The following is an 18,857-nucleotide window of genomic DNA, read 5'->3' as shown; positions in this document are numbered from 1 at the left end:
GTCAACAGCAATTTATGTTTCTAGTCTTTTTGGAAAAGGTTCCTAGGTAGGTTTATTTTCTGTGTTTGCTCAGTGTGATATGTGCACTTATTCGAGTTATTTTTGTGTAATTCCAGGACAGTTTGGTTTATATATGAAGATGATTGTTTATGGTCATATTGTAGACTTTTATTTGGCTAATGAATGAAGTTTTGTTTTTGATTTGTCCTCAATTCAGAGAAGCTATTTCCGTTTGTGTCTTTTCATGTTTTCCTCAGTTTGTTCTTCCCTCCACACCTGCCCTGCATCAGTCTCATTAGCTCTGCTCCCTCCGTCTTCTCCAGCCAATCAGCTCCCAGCCTGCCCTTGTGTTTTGCCCACCTGTTCCTTGTTGTTTCATTAGTTCAGTTTGTTCTGGTTCTCAGTTCAGTCTCGTTGGATACTTTGTTCAGTGGAGCTCAATTTGTTTCTGTGCTGTTTTGCTTTGCCTTCACGTAACGTCCATCAAAGTGTTCTTCAGTTCCTGTGTTTACCTGCTCCATACTCCACATGACACTTTGATTTATATGTAGGTTAAAATGTCTAAATACTTTCTATTAAAGAACACGTTTGCCTTGATGTTTTAAAAAAGACAACAAAAAAATATACATTTACAAGTGTAAGTGTTGTTGAGTGTCAGTTTTCATCCCAGAGTCGTCTTCTTCTCCTGATTGCATTTGGCTCATTACGGGACACTAAAACTCTCCACTGATGCAGGAAATCCAATTGTTTCAGTATTAGCAGCTGCTTCAAGGGACACAAAGTCATTAAGAACTTTTTCCAAACCAGAAAAGGAATCTGTGAAGTCCCTGCAGATGTACTTTCAGTATAACGGTCATTTTGTGACACGGGGAAATGTCAGTGCACCTTGAGAGATCTCATTTTGATAATATCACACATAGTCCGTCATTGTAGTAAGATGAGATTGTCACCAAATATTTGATCAAAGGCGAGCCGTGAGGGAAACATCTTTTATTCATGCAGAGCATCTTTGATGTCAGAAATGATCTGCCTGCCAGCAGAATGTGAGCACATTAACAGGAAATAATGTACTTTGTATCTGCTGTGTAATTCCACAAGTTCTCAGTTAAATAAAAAAATAATAATCTTTAATCCTGTCTGCAAAACACAATTAAAATGAAAAGTTTTTATGCTAATGAGGAGAAATCCAGTGTCGATCCACTACTTCAGATTAGTTGAGGGTTTCTTTCCCCCTTTTTAACAGCTGGTTTCTCAGTTGTGATGTCAGGATTATGTTATAAAACTTGGCTCAGGGCTCGCAACACACTGATGAACGGTGCAAAAAGATATTAAACTAAACATAACAATTCACATTTAAATATGGGAATGATAGGCATCAGTGGTGTAAAGTGGGTGTGTGGATGCATGAAATGTTGGCTGTAAAAGTAAAGGAACAGAAGTTCAAAGCAAACTAATGTGAAGACAAAACAACACGAGTATAAGTGGAGAGAACTAGAGGCAGATAAATGGAGAGAAATAGAGAGAAAGAAAGCAAGAGAGAAAAAGAGAGGCTGCATCTCCTCACAGCTTCTCTCAACACGTTCAAAATTACACCATGAAAACCTTGAATTCCTGTAAATGAAATGATATGAACATCTCTGTGGGTCCATCTTTAATGATGTGCAGCCACATATTTTTCAAATCCACGAAACAGAAACACTTTAACGGAAACACAAAATATGACTCACACAAACTCAGTGGATGTGAGTAGTTTCATACTGCTTTAGTTATTATTTTATTTTTCCTAAAAGTTTCCTGATGATGATGATGATTTCATGCAAAATGTCCCACAAGGAGCTATTGTCCCGTTGTCTCCCGTTTTTCCCTAATTTCACCCCCTCTCCGGCTGTGATCCCGTTCTGTTGTTTCTCTCGGGAAACTCCTCTAATTTGCACAGCCCTCGATCTTTATTATAAATAATCATCTTACACACTGATTGATTAGTTTTGTATGTTTGTCTGACGTTACCCAAGTTGCCAGATCGTCTATGAAACACAATCTACACTCATAAAATATAATTTAATTTTCAACTTCTCATCTTTCACCACAATCCGATTCAAGGGCCGTGTGCACAGCTGAGGCGTGCACCACGTAGCGAGTTCAACATATTCAGGCTTTCTTTGTGTGAGCTGGTCCGACAAGTGAACCGAGACATTTAGTGCTTTTTTTTAATATATATATATAAACGGTCACCCAGGGCAACAGTTTTTGGACAACAACGGAGGTCTACGGCACAGAGGAATAAGATATATCAGGCTTTAGATACACACTACTTGGATGAGATTTGTTGAGCTGTTGGACAGAGTGCATTTGATTAAACTGTTGAATAAACATAACAGTCTGACCCCAGGATTCCACCGTGTGCGACGCAGTTTTGCGCGGTCCCCTGCACGGCGCCCTATTCCACCAGGAGCGTGTCAGAAGCGGAGCGTCTTCACTGTGAGGAAGCCTTCCGCCGTTCCGCCATTTAAAGTCAGTTGCACTCCTACTACAGTAATTACAGCAGCCTAGTCAAAGCTGATAAAGTCCCTTAAGGCTACCGTAATTACTGCAGTAGCAGGGCAACTAAACTGCCCAATTTTGTTAAGTTGCTCAGCTTTCGTTGATTTGGTAATTTTCCTTGATTTTTGTGCTTCTTCTATGGTTCAGTAGGCTACGTAGTTAAATGGTTTCTTTCTCTTTTAATTGCGTTTATTGTTGATATACGACCAGGAGTCTGCACGGGGTGTTTTATTTTGAAAATTGACCGGATGCTCAGTGCTGTTTCTGTGTCTCATTTCCTGCCCAGCTCGATCGGCCCTGTGCTGCTTGACGCAGCTTCCATAAGAAATAGACAAGGCACCTATCTATAGCGCAGCAGAGCGGAGAGCCGCTTCTGGAACGCTTCTGAAACGTGCCGCGGTGTGCCCGGTGGAATTTAGGGGTAATATAGTGCTGAGTGGGCCCCACTGCTTTAAAGAGAACAGCAGTATGTAACTGAAGCTGACATTACAACAGCCTTATTTGATGAGCTTTACTGAGATTGGGATCAGAGTCAAAAAAACATTATTGGGACGTTTTTACTGGGGGCCATAAACGTGTTCATCTATCAAATAACTGAGATTTCACAGACGAGGACAGAGTGAGCAACATCTCGCCACAACAAAACTTAAACATGCGGCGCTGCTTGTAGGGCTCTTGACCTTGCAGCTCGTGTCACAGCGTTTTCAATTTAAAAACGGAGCATCTGCCGCTGCTCACTTCTCACTTTATACTTCAGGACAGATTCAGGGTCACTTTGATGTGACGCAACGGGTCGGGAGTAGTGTTCGAGGAAGACGGGAAGCAGGGAGAGATGATTTTCTCTTATTCTTTCTTTTCGACTCATACGTTTATGTGAAGCAGCGATCATTATTTTAATTGCTTTCATCGGAGGTCCATCAGCGAGCTGAGACCCCGCTGCACCAGCTGCATGTTGAATACGTAATTACAGAGAGAGGACACTTCTGCAACACACACACACATCTCAGACTTTCTGTAGAAACACACACACACACAGAACAGAGAGTAAAGTTTCTGTTCTGAATCACCCAACAGAGACCTGCATCATGTTTGTACTCTGGTTATAATTATTACTCTAATTATAAAGCTGCTGCTGTTATTTGTGCCATTTGTCCTACCTGTGTTATTATGAAACATCAAACTGATAGTCCCCAGTATGTCGATCAAGAAAAACATATAATTACACAACCTTAGCTTACCTTAACACAGGATTTTGTAGATGGTCATTTTGTGTATTTGACATTTTTCTACACAAGTTAAATACAAAATATATTATTGAGTTCTGCAGCTTGTAACTGGAAAATTCTTTATGTGACATAAGTGTGAGCACTAAAATCACGATTGCATGAAACCAGAAGAGAAAGCCGATCGGTCATTTGGGTTCAATTCTGCTCAAAACAATGGCGCTGAGCAGTTCAAGAAGCTCTAAAGACAGAAATTCTCTTCCTCTGTGAGCACAGACGCCCCCCGAAACTGTCTGTTTTTAAGGTCGGTTCTTTATCGGTACTTGAAGAAATGAGGCAGTGAGATTAGCAGAGTAGGAAATATGGTTTTAGTGTAATTTATGGTCGCGCTGCAGCCTCTGCTCTCTGCGTCGGTGTTTGACTGATGGCTAAACTCCACCACAAACACACAGCTGACAGGAGAGCAGAGAGGCTGCACTGAAGAGAGAGATGACGTCTAACTCAAGTTAATGACAACTACACTCTTTAGTATAAGTGAAATAAAACATTGAGGAGTAAAAATCCACTGAGTACTTTATCTAAACACCTGTTCAACAAGCATTAACATGCAGAAAAGTGATATTTTCAACTGCTTGGTCTCCAATCCACCACCAGTATGTTTTACACAACTACTGCGCTCGTTAAGATGTTATGAACAAGCTAAAAGGAAAGTTGACTGTATGTAGCCTAAAAAGTTAGCCTAATTAGCCACATAGCTTGAAATTTGGATAATTCTTGTAGACCTAACGGCTGAGACGGTGGCCCCTCCTCCCTCCCTCTAAACAGGAACACCTTAAAATACATGTTGCAAGAGCCCAAACACGCAATTTTGAGCAGTGTTATAACATTAATGTGGCCCTTTAGTAAATAAAGAGAAAGGCGATTTGGCTGTTTGGTGCCTAAAAAAGGGCAACAAATTCTTAGTAAATATCTCCCTTGGTGTCAGGTTAGGAGTTAAGAGTTACATTTCACAGACTTAAAATGATGATAGTAACACAGAGATGTAAGAGATCATTAACAGCTTTAAAGTACAGGTTCACAATTTTTAAAATATGTCTTAAAACAACAGTCAGGTGTCCAAATGAACAGTGAAACATGTTTTTCTTGCTGGAATCGTTCCTCCTGTTCATACTGACCATTAGACGATCCCCTTGTCGTGGGAGATCTTCAGATGGGCCAATAAATCTTCAGGTCACCCGACACTTAGCGTTAAACTCCAAACTTATAAGAGAGAGACTCAAAAACTCAAAAAATACACTTGAAGCTGGTGGTTCCCCTAGGTTGACTGTGCACCGCCGCTGCTAAATGAAGATAGGGGAAACACTGCACTGTGGATTTTAGCCTCCATCACTTCCATTGAAAGCACATTTGAAGGATCTTTTAATATCCAGTATGAACAGGAGGAATGATTACAGCGAGGAAAACCTCTTTCACTGTTCAAATGGACACTTGACTGTTGTTTTAAGACAGTCTTGAAAAACTGCGAACCCGTCCTTTAACACTGTTTTAACACCAAGTATGTGACAGATTTCGGGTTCCCATGAACACCAGAGATGTAACTGACCTCAGTTCGATGTGCAGTATTGTTAATATGCACAACCTCTCTTCATTAGAATCAGTAAGACCCGACACAACGGCATCACCCTCCTGAGAATTTATCAAGCCACTTGGTCACATTATCGATTTCTCGTTCGTCTTCCTCATCAAGGACTCGACACGGCCGCTCTCCGCTATCGTCCTCAACCTCGACTCAAATGCCACAGTTATTATCCTGCGGACATTCTGTGTTCTGGGAGACGTTGCTTAACCAATCTGGGCCCAGACCAGATAATGTGAGGGAGGCAGAGAGCGGCACGGTGAGTCGATACTGATCCAGTCTGAAAACAGAGGCGCTCTGTGTTGGAAGTTGGGAAGTATTTGTAAAAGTTGGGTCAGCTGTGTCCTTTTGTCTGGTGAGAGAAGTTTTCATCTGCTGCTGATTGATGCAGCGCTCTGTTCTCCTGCCAGGGACAAGAAAACTCAGCCGCTGTAGGCTTTTTAACTGAGATCAGATAAGCTCATCTGCACGGTCAAATGTATAGCGAATTTTAAAATCTGACCAATTTCATATCATCAAATAGTGAGATCCGGCCATCACTGAGCTTTAATCTGCTCATGTCCAAGTTAATTCAGGTCCAGACACTTTTTTACTAACTTATAAGACTTAAGGAGTCTTAAAGAACTTGGGTGCTATAATAGACAATAAGTTTGAGGGTCTGTTGTCTCTATGTAACTATGTCAATATACAGTACAGTTATTTATTTCTCGATTACCATTTTCTGTTTTTTTTCTACAGTATTTCCTCCAGCTGCAGCAGAGGTGCATGATAGAGGACAGAGGCAGGTATGTGCATTTCCTGCGGTTTTTGATTAGGTTACATCTAAAATATGACCTACATTGTTATGAGAGAACACTATCCATAATGACAGGGCAGGATATTCCATTAGTGTCTGTATGGAAAACACTGTGTGCACCAACACCTGCACTCAGGTTTGCATCCAGCGGATTGAAGTCTGCTCGCTTCATTGCTGAGTCCTCTCATCTCGTCTTTAATGGAGCAGCTGGGAGCTGCTAGAATAATGGTCTTCACTGTGTTTTTTGTCATGTTAGCCACACTGGCAGGACACAGTCAATAGGAGAGCCACTTCTACTGCAAAACACCAAAAGTCATCTCACAGCATACAATATGTAACGCAATACAGTACAATCTGAATTAAAAACAGGTTTACCTTAATATTGGGATGAGCAGAGACATGCAACTTTCTTTATGTTTGTTGTTCCAGTCCTTGTGAATTATGTGTATTGGCTGCGTTATCATAATTAGGAACGGATATCAATAGGATTTTATCAATACTCCTTATCGGTCCATTTCTTTATCAATACTCTTATCTGCTCTTTTTCGTTAAGTTAATTAATTTCACACTCCCAGTCAATGTCCTCTATATTTTTTAAGCTGTAGCAGCTCTTTTCTCTTTGAATACATTTTTTACTTATTTTTCATTGTAAAATGTTTATATTATTTATGATCACCTAACTTTTGTGGTAGTTGTTGGATTGTTCTGCAGCAGGGCAAATTCCTTGTGTGAGCAAAACCTATTTTGCAATAAACCTGTTTCTGATTCTGATCACATCTCAGTGAGCTGTAGTGGAGTAGTGAGAGAGTAGATCCTTGATGACTGCAATGAAGAAACTGTTTACTGTCTGATTGGACTAAATATTATTGATCATGATCGATAATACGTTACTGAAGCAGCGTCATTAAGAACAGAGTCATTTATTATTTGTATTTGAACATTTGACTGCATGTTACAGCACTTTATTTATATTTATTAAACAAACAACAGGAATAAATTTGCACTGATTTGATTATAAATCACTTTCTGATCATCTTCACTGTCTGCACTCTAAATTCTCCTCATCATGATTTGTCTGATGTATCTCTACCAACAGCAGAATTTAGTTTCCATTTCACACAATTTCCTGTTATTTCATCCTTATTTATGTATCTAAACATTGTAAATATATGAGATTGTTTTTCATTATTCCTTCTGATTTAAAACATCCAAACAAATAAAATTGACTGAAAATTATGAATAACAAACCACTGAATAAACTGTGAGGATTCAATGATGTGATCACTTCAGATGTTTACACTTGGCTTTAAGTAGGAGGAAGACACTTGATAAATGTGTCTTATCCCTCTCAGTGAAGAACTTTTTTACTCTTAAGTTGGTCCTTCAGAGCATTTTTAAGTGTCTTTCTTAGAAGTTTGATAAACACTGAACCTGCAGCTCTAACTGAGATGTACAACTTGGAGCAATATGTACAAAATATAAATCTTACTATAGAAACTGAGTGACACTCTGTGTATTTATAGATAGTTTTATGCATCTGGTCCCACATAACATGCAGAAAATGTACAGATCCAGATAATGTGATCTGGTTTTCAAGTGTAAGTTGAAGATGATGATGATGGCCACCTGGCGTCCTCTTAAGCTTCATCATTAAACTGGAGGAAACTGTTTGCTGGATTCTAAGAAAAGACAGAAAACCAGACTGAGAGGAAATAATGAAAGTCTGGTTAGACACAAATCATGTTACTGGTGACCTTATCTACAGACCTCAGGTCACCTGTCATCATTTTTGCCTTATAAATACTGACTTCACAAGACTGAGCACACTATACTGTAGACCTGCACTTTATCAGCATTACGGATGTGCTGACACTTTGAACTGTAATAGGGTGTTTTAGCCCACCAGTCACTTTCTCATATTATCATTATGTTTTTAAATTTGCCTTCCAGGTTCACCAAACATGTCTCGTTATCAGCCCTGCAAAGCTGTTTCCCCCGAGGGACGAGAAAGTCCAACACATTGTTCAGTTCTGTGTCGACTCTGCAGGGAAATATATGTTCAAGTGTGTCTCCATTCTGTTGTATGGATGAGTCACATCATACAGCATGAATTATGCAAACTGTAATAATATCGATTTCTACACGTCAAGATCTACAGAAGTGATGCACACATGTTTTAATTAAAGTGAAAATTAAATCGTGTCAGGTTTCATTTCAAGACTCGCTCGATGGTTAAAAATATTTTCTAATTTAAAATGTGTCTTGACAATTAAGATAGGAGAAAGCGTGAAAACGTTCATGCTTGTGTCACGTTTTGAATACAGGCGATTTAAATTAAGATGTTAACTGGCAAACTCCATTACTGCAGTATAACAGAAATAGCTGTCAGTACTCTGCTGTATAATCTGTGATATTCAGTATCAAAAACTGATACTGTAGGTAAATCAACTGTTCTCAACTTCTTTTCATGAGTGAAGACAGAGTGCATAAGAAAGGAGGTGTAGCTGCCATGTTGTTTTTTTTTGATTCTCTCCAATGCAAACAGATGTCTTGTGGAAATTTTGATTCTTTTGAATTTGTAGCTCTTCAGTTGAATTCTGAATTACTGTGAAACCTTTTTTGATGATTTTGCTGAACTGCTGTCTATTATCTATTGTTGGTGATTTTAACATCTATGTTGACAACCCCCAGGACAGAGGGACTAAAGAATTGTATTATGTTCTTGATAACTGTGGATTGACTCAACATGTGACGGAGCCCACTCACAACAAGGGGCACACTCTGGACTTAATCATCCTCAAGGGTCTGAACATTTCTAAGGTTGTGGTGACTGACGTTGCTCTCTCTGATCATTCCTGTGTTTTCTTTGAGAGTGCTATCTCTGTGCACACAAATGTTCAAACAGAGGTAATCACAAAACGGTATATCACTGAAAACACCAGTGAAATATTTACTCAGGCTTTCTCTTCCACACCAGCCCTCTCTTGGGTCTCAGTTACTCAGCTTGTATATAATTTCAGTTCTAATATTACAAATGTTATTGATGCCATTGCACCCACTGAGGTGAAGGTCTCTATGGTAAGAAAAGATCTCCATGGAGAAATGCCATGAAGGTCAGAATAGAAAAAAGAGTCTGTCGAAAGGCTGAACGCAGGTGGTGAAAAACAAATCTCAAGGTCCATTATGACATCTATAAAGAGAGACTCTGCATTTATAATTTGAAATGCAAGGCGGTTCTTCTTCTCTGACAACACCTTATTTGCTGCTGTCAACAGGCTAACAAACCCTCCTGTGTCAGTAGCCCCTGAACTTCTATCCATCTTCTCTCAGGTTTCTTCCCACAGGCCCTGAAAATCAGTCATCAAGCCACTCTTAAAAAAGAACAATCTAGACACTTCACTAATGAGCAACTACAGGCCCATATCAAGCCTCCCGTTTTTAAGTAAAATCATTGAGAAAGCTGTTTATCAACAGCTGAACAACTTCTTAGGTCTAAACAACCGTTTTGATGTCTTCCAGTCTGGATTTCGACCACACCACAGCACTGAGACGGCTATTGTTGAGGTCTTCAATGACATACACTTAAACACAGACAGTGGCAGAATTTCAATATTAGTCTTACTGGATCTCAGTACTGCATTTGACAGTTGACCACAACTTGTTACTGGAAAACTGGGTGGGACTCTCTGACACAGTACTAAACTGGTTTGAATCCTAATTAAAGGACAGGGACTACTTTGTGTCTATAGGTAATTACACATCTGAGTGGACAAAAATGACATGCAGAGTTCCCCAAGGCTCCATACTGGGGCCTCTTCTGTTCAACATCTACATGCTCCCACCGGCTCAGATCATGGACTGTGGTAAAATATGTTACCACAATTATGCAGACGACACACAAATTTACATAACCGTATCACCAGGGGACTATGGTTCAATACAAGCACTGAATAAGTGCATTGAACAAATCAATGATTGGATGTGCCAGAATTTTCTTTAATTAAACAAAGATAAAACTGAAGTACTTGTTTTTGGAGCCAAGGAAGAACAATTAATCAATGCTCAGCTTCAATCGATAATGTTAAAAACAACAAACCAAGCCAGAAATCTTGGTGTAGTCATGGACTCAGACCTGAATTCAACAGCTACATTAAGACAATTAAGTCAGCCTACTATCACCTGAAGAATATATCAAGAATTAAAGGACTTATGTCTCAGCAGGATTTGGAAAAACTTGATTTTAAAATACCACTGTTGGTTTATAAAGCACTGAATGGTTTAGGGCCAAAATACATTTCTGATCTGCTGCTACATTGCCATCCAGCCCCCTTAGGTGGTCTGGGACAGGTCTGCTTTCCATCCCCAGAGTCAACACTAAACATGGAGAAGCAGGTTTAGTGCTTCAGTTTTTATGCACCACAAAGTTTCTCCCACAATGTTTGAAAATGACAAATTGGTTCTTTATAAAGCTGCAACAACAAGCTGATCAACAGATAAATATCTAGTATTTTGATGGTTGAGAACGGTCTTGACCTGCTCTATGTGAAAAGTGCCCTGAGATGACTTTTGTTGTGATTTGGCGCTATATAAATAAAAATTGATTGATTGATGGTTAATTATTTAAACATTCCACAACTCCAGCTTGTCATTTGTGAGGATTTGCTTCTTTTGTAATAGTAAATTCAGCATTAAATCAAAGGCATGTCATCTGACTGTGTGTTTGATCTGACATTTGAGGCCACAAAATGACTTTTAAAAAAGCAATACGCTGTCATGTGACATGCCTTTTTTTAAAAAAACTATATTAAAAACGTGCAGTATAGAGTTGTAATATGAAAGGAGTCACCATGGGTAAAAATCCCATTGATTTTTCTCATGTGACTCACAGTCCTCTCTCTTCTACAGCTTGGATTGACATGAAACTCTCCTGGTTGAACCATCAGGACAAAAGATGAACAACTGTGTTTGAAAAATCTGGCTCTTTGATAAAAAGTGAAGGACTGTGGACATAAAAAGAAGTTAGAGGTTAACTATGACTCCCAAGGGGCCTTTTGACAAGAAACATCCAATCCTACATCTGACTAGCTTCTTCTCCATAATAGCAGCTGAGGCTCATGGGTATTGTAGTATTTGGAGCCATCTGCTGTGATTTCTCAGAAATGAAGTTGAAATTATTGAACATGGTGGTCATCCAGGAGAGTCCTGAGTTTCTGTGTTCATTAACATTGAGGAGATTGTTCATTCTGTGCTCCCGTTTCAATTTTTCTATAAACGATATCCTCAATATCACTTAACATCAAAAAACTGGACTCTCCCGTATAATGTAACAATCTTATAAATCTATATTATGACCACTGGTTTCTATTATTTCAACTTTGTTACCCATCGGCTGCCAATGCTATGGAGAAGAAATCAGTCGGAGATGCAAATCTGAGCAGTAATGAATTCAAAATGCTTCATTGTTGATGTTGTAAACGAAATGCAACACTGAATTCATCCAAATTGAACCAAAATTGAAAAGTGAACTGATTTACGTTGCAGATCGTAAGATCAGTTTTCTCAACAATGTAATTTTAAGCTTCCACCACTGTTAGCGGTGCAGGTTACAGAATTTTAAACTCTGTGTTTGGATGTTTCTTTCTAAAATGCACCTTTGTGGTTGTAGCTTTGACTTTTTTTTTTATCAAAGAACCAGATATTTTCTAAGAGTTGTTCTTCTTTTGTACTTATGATTTGACCAGGAGAGTTTCATGCTGGTCCGAGCCATCGAAGAGGTCAAACTGTGAGTCATGTAAGAATGAATGGGATTTTTACTACTACCTTAGTAAGGGGTTTCCGAAATAGTTCCTCCCACTTCCCAACACTATGGAAGTAATTTTAGCTGTCCGCCAAAATGACAGACCAAACGTGATTTCTAAGAAAGAAAGTTGAAATCATTGAAACTTGTGGTCAGAACATAAACCTATAGGATTGTTACATTATCGAGGAGAGTCCCATGTTCCTGTGTTAAATGATATTGAGGATATCGTTTAAAGAAAAATTTAAAACGAGAGTACAGAATTGAGGGAAAAACACCTCTGAAACAAGCAGCTCCTTACACTATTGTTTTGACCATCTGAAGTCCACTGAAGGATTTCTCTGGCAGCTGCCATCATCAACTACTCACACAGGCAGTTAGAGTGACAGATTAAAAGAGTCTTTTCACTTCTCAGGCTGGCTTTGCTTTCTGTTCTTCAATGAAAACCAATTTGTTCGAAAGTTGATAATACTTTGAAACACACATCAGCCCATGTAGTGTCCTTTTTATGTCCACCCAAATGGCTGACCTCCATCGAAATTGTTTTCTTTGATACCTGACACATCAGAAACATCCATCTGTCTGTTTCAGCAGAGAAAGTGACTCAGCAGAAGGTAACATGCAGCTGAGACCTGGGCTTTGTCTTACAGGGAACGTTTCTACATACGTTCACCTAAAGTTTTGAAACTCTGACCATGTTAAACATCCAGCATCATAATGAGACAGAAAATCATATGTCCACCCCCATCAAGTGTGGGTTAAGTGGTATTTTTCAGACATGGTACATATTTTCCTACCACCTCCTGACATGTGAATATCCGTCAAGACTTGCAAGTGTGATTACTGGTATTACTGCAATTTTTAGTGGAGAAGTCCTCTAAATAGAGAGGGAATTTGGGATTTCAGACTCTTTCAGGCTGGTTTTGTCCCCAGGAGAGTTCAAGATGTAAGACACATAACCAGCGAGACTAACGCTGGACAAGCAGCGGGGAGTTCAGAGAGTGAAATAAAGGCTTTGAATTTAACTCCATTTGCTGCTGTCACTCTGCTCCTGAGGAGGAGGAGGAGGAGGTGATAACACAGTGATATTATGAGCAAGATTGGATCTGACTCATGTCCTCATCATCGCTTTGATTCCTCCATTAATAGACGCTGGCTTCCTCCGACATCTCTCGCCCTGAAACGAAAACCTCATCTGACTGCCAGAACTTGTGAAAAGCAGCACATCACTCAGCTTTTATACCTGCACTCACACATTCACACACATAACTGTTGTTAGAACTGTTAGGTACATACAATAAGCTGCTCCACAGCTCCATGCGGTGCTGTTAATCATCTCACAGTAAGGCTGCCTTTTCTGATTACTCGCTAATTACACAGATATGGGATAAATACAGCTCTGGTGGCAGCTCATCTGTTTCTATCTGTACAGCACTGTTGTTTCTAATTGTTGAAAATTATCTCGAGTAATGATAATGCAGGATGTCAACGCCATGCTTATTACTAAGACAGAACATAACAGGGTGTCTCTGTATGGCTTTGCTTCTCCAGCAGGTCAGGTTACAGGCTGTAACTGTCACACATTTAGCGATGTGTCACGGACAAACGGTTTCAATTACTTTTTCTCTCTTACGGAGGTCCAACCAGCCTCAGAGGAAGCTCACCTCACTCTCAGAGATTAGAACATTTATCCAGCTTCCAATTTCCTGATCTTTAACTTAAGTGTAAATACTGGGGTCATGGTGAACTTGAAATACGAGTCAGAGTTTCCATCAACTCTCACACCTTGTTGTGCAGTGAAAGTACATCAGCTGCTGCTGCAGTCGTCACACTGACGGCTTGATTCCACCAAGCGCGACTAAATCGTGTTCTGGTTTGTGACAATGTTTATGACTCCACTCTGCTCTACAAAAAATACTCACCTAGCCTTATTTTTGACAGAAGTTAACTCAAGCTGCACAGAGCGGATTGAGCTGGGCAAGAAGTCAGACACAGGAACAGCATGGGTCAATTTACAATATAAAACACCTTGTGTAGACTCCGGATTATATATCAACAATGAACACAATAAAAACAGACAAATAAAGAAACCATTTAACTACACAGCCTGTTTAGCACTGGTAGAAACACAAAAATCAAGGCAAAATGACAAAATCAACAAGATCTGAGCCAACAAATTTGAATCAACAAAAATGGAGCTGGCAAGATGCTCCGCTTCTGAAATGCTCTCGGTGGGGTATGAAGCCGTGCAGAGGACGGAGCAAAAACAATGCAGCCGTGGCTGAAGAATCTCCATTGAGTGTCACACTGGATCTTTTCAGCCACAGCACTGCTGTGCACTCAAAAACAGTTTGACACTTTACAAATGGACAATTACAATCACAGTACTTATGCACACAAGTCAGGACAGTTTTTAGAGTGAGTAGCTCTTCCTTTCCCTTGTACATTGCATTTTGGGAAAAAACAATTTAAAGTTTTGTCATTTTGTCATATTTCTATGTTATGTAGAGCCAGGAAGTTTGCACGTTTTCAGTATGTATCATTAAATTTATCAAACTTTCCCTTCAAGGTATTTAGCTGAGGAAGAAATGATGCGTTTTTCCAACATTTAAATTATTTGATGTTACATACTTGTCTTTTAATTGTATAGTATTTAAAAATCCACAAACACTTGGAGTAGCAGATATAAGAAATGAATTGAGACACTCACATCAATATGCAAAATAATTATTTACTCTAAAACACACAATAAGTAGTCTAGCTATGAACCAAACTATGTTTGATTGACAGCAGCTGGCAGGCTGATTGCTGGTGTAACATCAATGTAAACAAACTGCTGCAGCTACAAGTCATGGGTGGACAGTGTGTTGTTAGACGTGGGATGGAAGATTAAGAACCAAACCAGCATCTTAAGGGTCTGAAGTGACATTTGCAAGTATGTTTACATGCTGTTTTAATGTGCTGCAGCTGAGCAGCTAATTAGCTATCTGCTGACTGACGTTAGCGGAGCACTTTTCCCCCTGAATGTTTGTTTGGTGGCTCGTTCAACAAGCTAAGCTGCAGGACAAGATGTGTTCATGTTTGTAAGTTAGACAAGAAGGAGACTTTAGCAGGAAAGCTAATGTTGTTCAGAGTCTGTGGTTCTTGTGTTGTGTAGCAGGATGCAATCAGGCTCAGTGTGACCATCTGCTCTGCTAATGATAGAACGACACATCAATGCTTTATGCAACGTTTAATTTGCTGTATTAAAGTAATTTCTCCGGCTATGTAGACAGACAACTAACTTTCTATTATATTTATGCTGTGGCAAACAGAAAACACAACCTTTTACATTTCAATTTGACTTTAAAACAAGCTTAATACTGTCACACAGTACTGGGTGAGTTTTTAACGTTGTTCACTTTCCATCTCGATCGCAGGAAGTTAATTTGGTAACAGATAAAAGCTGAGTAGAGAGGAGAAAGTGAACGCTCTTGTCTGTGTCAGACTCAGAGTGCCAAGCTGAGGCTGGAGGCAGTTTGTGCCAGTTGTGCACTGAACACAAGTATCTGAAGTATCAGTTTTTACCAGCACTAATGCGAAGGCGTTACTAACTCAAACAGCAGCCAACAATAAATGGAGAAATAAATATATATAAATGGAAAAACACTCCAAACCTCCTCTGTGGCCCCTCATTTCTCCAGCAAGCAATCCAACAGTTTCATCAGTTAAATCAGTATTTAAAGGCAGCCGCTGAACACTGTCCAAGTTGGCAGCAACATTCAAAAATCCTTGATGAGTTTGATCGTTTTCTGAGGACTCAGAGTACCAACTCTAACTCCTCCTCAAGCCCTGGTGCTTTGATTTCACTGTATCCTTATTCTCAGCCTTTGTTTCTCATCGCCACGTCGTTATGTGAGCATCATCTGAGGATCTGGATGGTTCTACATCACACACACATCATTTTTCCTATTTTTATAAAATAATCTGCGATTTTCAGCCGATTTTCTAGCAAGGGCTTATATCATGTTGCATACACATTCAAGAGATCCTGAAGGTTTAAATACAGCCAGACACCATCAAATACATTGAAACTGAAGTCTTTGTTGTCAGCAGAACATCTAATAAAAGATAAATCTCATAACATGCAACATTTAGATTAGGTTAGATTGCTTTCATGGGTTTTGTGAACACTAATTATGTTCTATTCATGTTGTATGTTTTGTATTCATTGCTGTAATGTTTTTATGATGCTTTCTTGGGCGGTTTTCTCCTGAATAAGACTCTGAGACTTTGGCTGAGTTGAGCATTTTTAGTGACTGTTTATTAAATAGGACATATTCTACTTTTTGTGACTTTCTGTCATTTATACACTGTTATGATGGTTAAACATGATCAAAGTTCTAAAACTTGAGGTTTAACGTATGTAATAATGCTCCTTGTGAGACAAAACCCAAAATTTTTTAAATTTTCATAATGAGATGACCTCAGCTTGTTGCGCATGTCCATAAACGTCCGTCTGTTCTGTAATATTTGTAGCGTAGAGGTTGTTGGTGTTGTCCACTCTCATATTTCGGTTCTGATTCAGGCTCAAACATGATGGATTGGAGAAATTGCCATTTGGAGTAAAAAGGAGAAAAAGAAAGGAAATCCTACTACTATTGTTTGTTTATGTAGCTTCCTGAAGCTAACCAATCAGAACAGAGTGGGCTCATCGGGAGGCGGGGCCTTAAAGAGACAGGAGCTAAAACTGTTTTTCAGACAGAGGCTGAACTGAGGGGCTGCATAAAGGACCAGTAGAAGATAAATAAGGAGAAAGTCATGCAAAGATATTCCATTAGAGGCCCAAAATATAAATGTGGACCTGGAAATGTGCAGAATATGTTCCCTTCGAAGAGTTTAGATAAGTCGAGAACTCCAGGACTGACAAACTGACCATCAACCTCTTTGAGATCTGTGAGAGAGTCTTTTGCCAAAACATCGAGGCCCTTCAGCTGCAAAATGAGGAGCTGAAACAGTTTGTCACAAATAGCTCCTGGGAATAAAAGATCTGAAGAAAAAAGCTCCAGAAAACTACCTCTATAAACGCCCATAACTGGAGGAGGAAAAAAACACTTAGCATCCTGCTGAAAGGCTGAAAATGACTGCCACTGAGCTCACCATGGGGAAACTGGACGCTGGATGGCCTCAATTAGTAGCTCCCGAGAGAGAAGGGCTTGTTGTCCAGGAGCAGACTGAAAACCCCAGAAGCTGTTGAAATTACAGAGGCACTTTTCCCAGAAATCATAGGAGAAAAGGCTTCATCAGCCAAGAAACTATTGGGCTGCACCAAATGCTGCAGAGAAAAAAAAAGGACTTGAGGAAACAGGTGGAGGACTGGGTGCATGAGATCCAGGAAGCCCTATAGAGAGAACTAGAGGAGCTGCAAGCAGCATTGAATAGAAAGATGAAACTCATAATAGAGAAGGAGAGACAGGAAGGTTTCTGACATCAAATTGTGGAGCTGGACCAACAGCTGTACAGAGAGATAACTCAAGATTTCATTGTTTTTGTTGTTTTAAAAATAAAACCTCACATTGTAAAGCATAGTGTTGCCACAGCAAGAAAAGACACCATGAAAGACGTGATTTTTCAGTCACATACAGCCAAGAGGTTTGCACCTTTTCAGTATGTACAACAAAACCTTTGAGTTTTTCAATTTGTGCTGTCTTTGAACACCTTTTAAGGTAACTAGAGTGCAGCAATTTCTACTTTTTAATCATTAATACAGTGTTTTGTTGTATAGTATAGTATAGTAACAGAGGATGAAATCATGGAGTGTTTTCCAACATTTAAATTGTTTTGATGTTAAGTAATTGTCCATTAATTTTTATAAATAAAAAACCCAGCGACACGTGGAGCAGCAGAAGAAATTAACTGAAACAATCAAATCAATATGCAAAACAATTGTTTACTCTAAAACACACAGTAAGTAGTCTAACTATGAACAGAACTGTGTTTGAATGACAACAGAACAGCAAGAAAAGACGCCCTAAACAAAGAGGAATAAATATGACACAGCGAGTGAGGCGATGCTGTTAAACGATCATTTCCAGTCCTTCCTGTGTGAGATTGATTGACAGGAAACAGAACCTAATGTGACACAGTTCTCCTGTTTTCTGTGATTTCCTTTAAATGCTCTGAGTAAACAGACAACATAATGACTGCTCCTAAAAATATAATCATTCCGCATACTGCCTTCATTTTTGAAGCACTCTTCATCTGTAAATATGTCATGAATTTCTGATTAAACATCTCCCGGTGCCTTCCAGGACTCCAAACTCTAACTCAACAGCCTGACAAGAGGCTTATATAATCAAACACTTACCAGACAGCGTGTCTGTCAAATGTGTTACTGATGATTTCAACTAAAACAAGCTTTGATAACATCTGTTGAACACGCAGCCAGTCTGTAAGCTACTAAAAGCCTCACAGCATGAGCAGCAGCAGCAGCAGCATAATGAAGCCTCTGGGAATATTGTGCCTTTTTCAAAAGGTACAAATCCTTTTACTTCACTTCTCAGAGGGAGGATGAGGCAGGATGTTTGGAGGACTGGCGAGTAGATAGACAGCTATGATTAATATCACAGTAGATTCTGCTGCGTTCAGCTGTTGCTCAAATTGGAAAGGCGTTCTCTCCACACTAGCGGCCAAAATACAGCAGGCACGGACACGGCATGACACGTCTGCACGTCCATTATAACCGACTGAAGCTGCTACACCAACCACGAACACACGGCTCATCTCTATTTTTGCACGGTTGGTCTATTTTTTTTTTCTCTCTATACACAGATACACAGCCCTGCAACAGGTAAAACCTACATAGAACTGTGTGAAAACATTGTA

General features: G+C 39.5%; 3 long non-coding RNA genes across 3 annotated transcripts in view; 2 read left to right on the top strand and 1 right to left on the bottom strand.

Annotated features, from left to right (window-relative positions):
- LOC122986011 overlaps positions 1-9,321 on the top strand; it is a 22,109-nt gene extending 12,788 nt beyond the window's left edge. The window contains exon 3 of the long non-coding RNA XR_006404220.1: positions 9,310-9,321. This is a non-coding gene — a long non-coding RNA (uncharacterized LOC122986011). The remainder of the gene's footprint in view (positions 1-9,309) is intronic.
- On the top strand, positions 5,251-8,397 carry LOC122986010. Its single transcript, XR_006404219.1, has 3 exons — positions 5,251-5,659; positions 6,139-6,185; positions 8,147-8,397. It is a non-coding gene; the product is annotated as an uncharacterized LOC122986010 (long non-coding RNA).
- LOC122986012 lies at positions 6,444-18,857 on the bottom strand. Its single transcript, XR_006404221.1, has 2 exons — positions 17,133-18,857; positions 6,444-7,875 (listed from the first exon to the last, which is right to left on the bottom strand). It is a non-coding gene; the product is annotated as an uncharacterized LOC122986012 (long non-coding RNA).

Source organism: Thunnus albacares, chromosome 7 (genome assembly GCF_914725855.1).
Source record: "Thunnus albacares chromosome 7, fThuAlb1.1, whole genome shotgun sequence".
In the NCBI taxonomy this organism is placed as follows: Eukaryota; Metazoa; Chordata; class Actinopteri; order Scombriformes; family Scombridae; genus Thunnus; species Thunnus albacares.
This window is presented reverse-complemented; position numbering and strand designations above follow the sequence as displayed.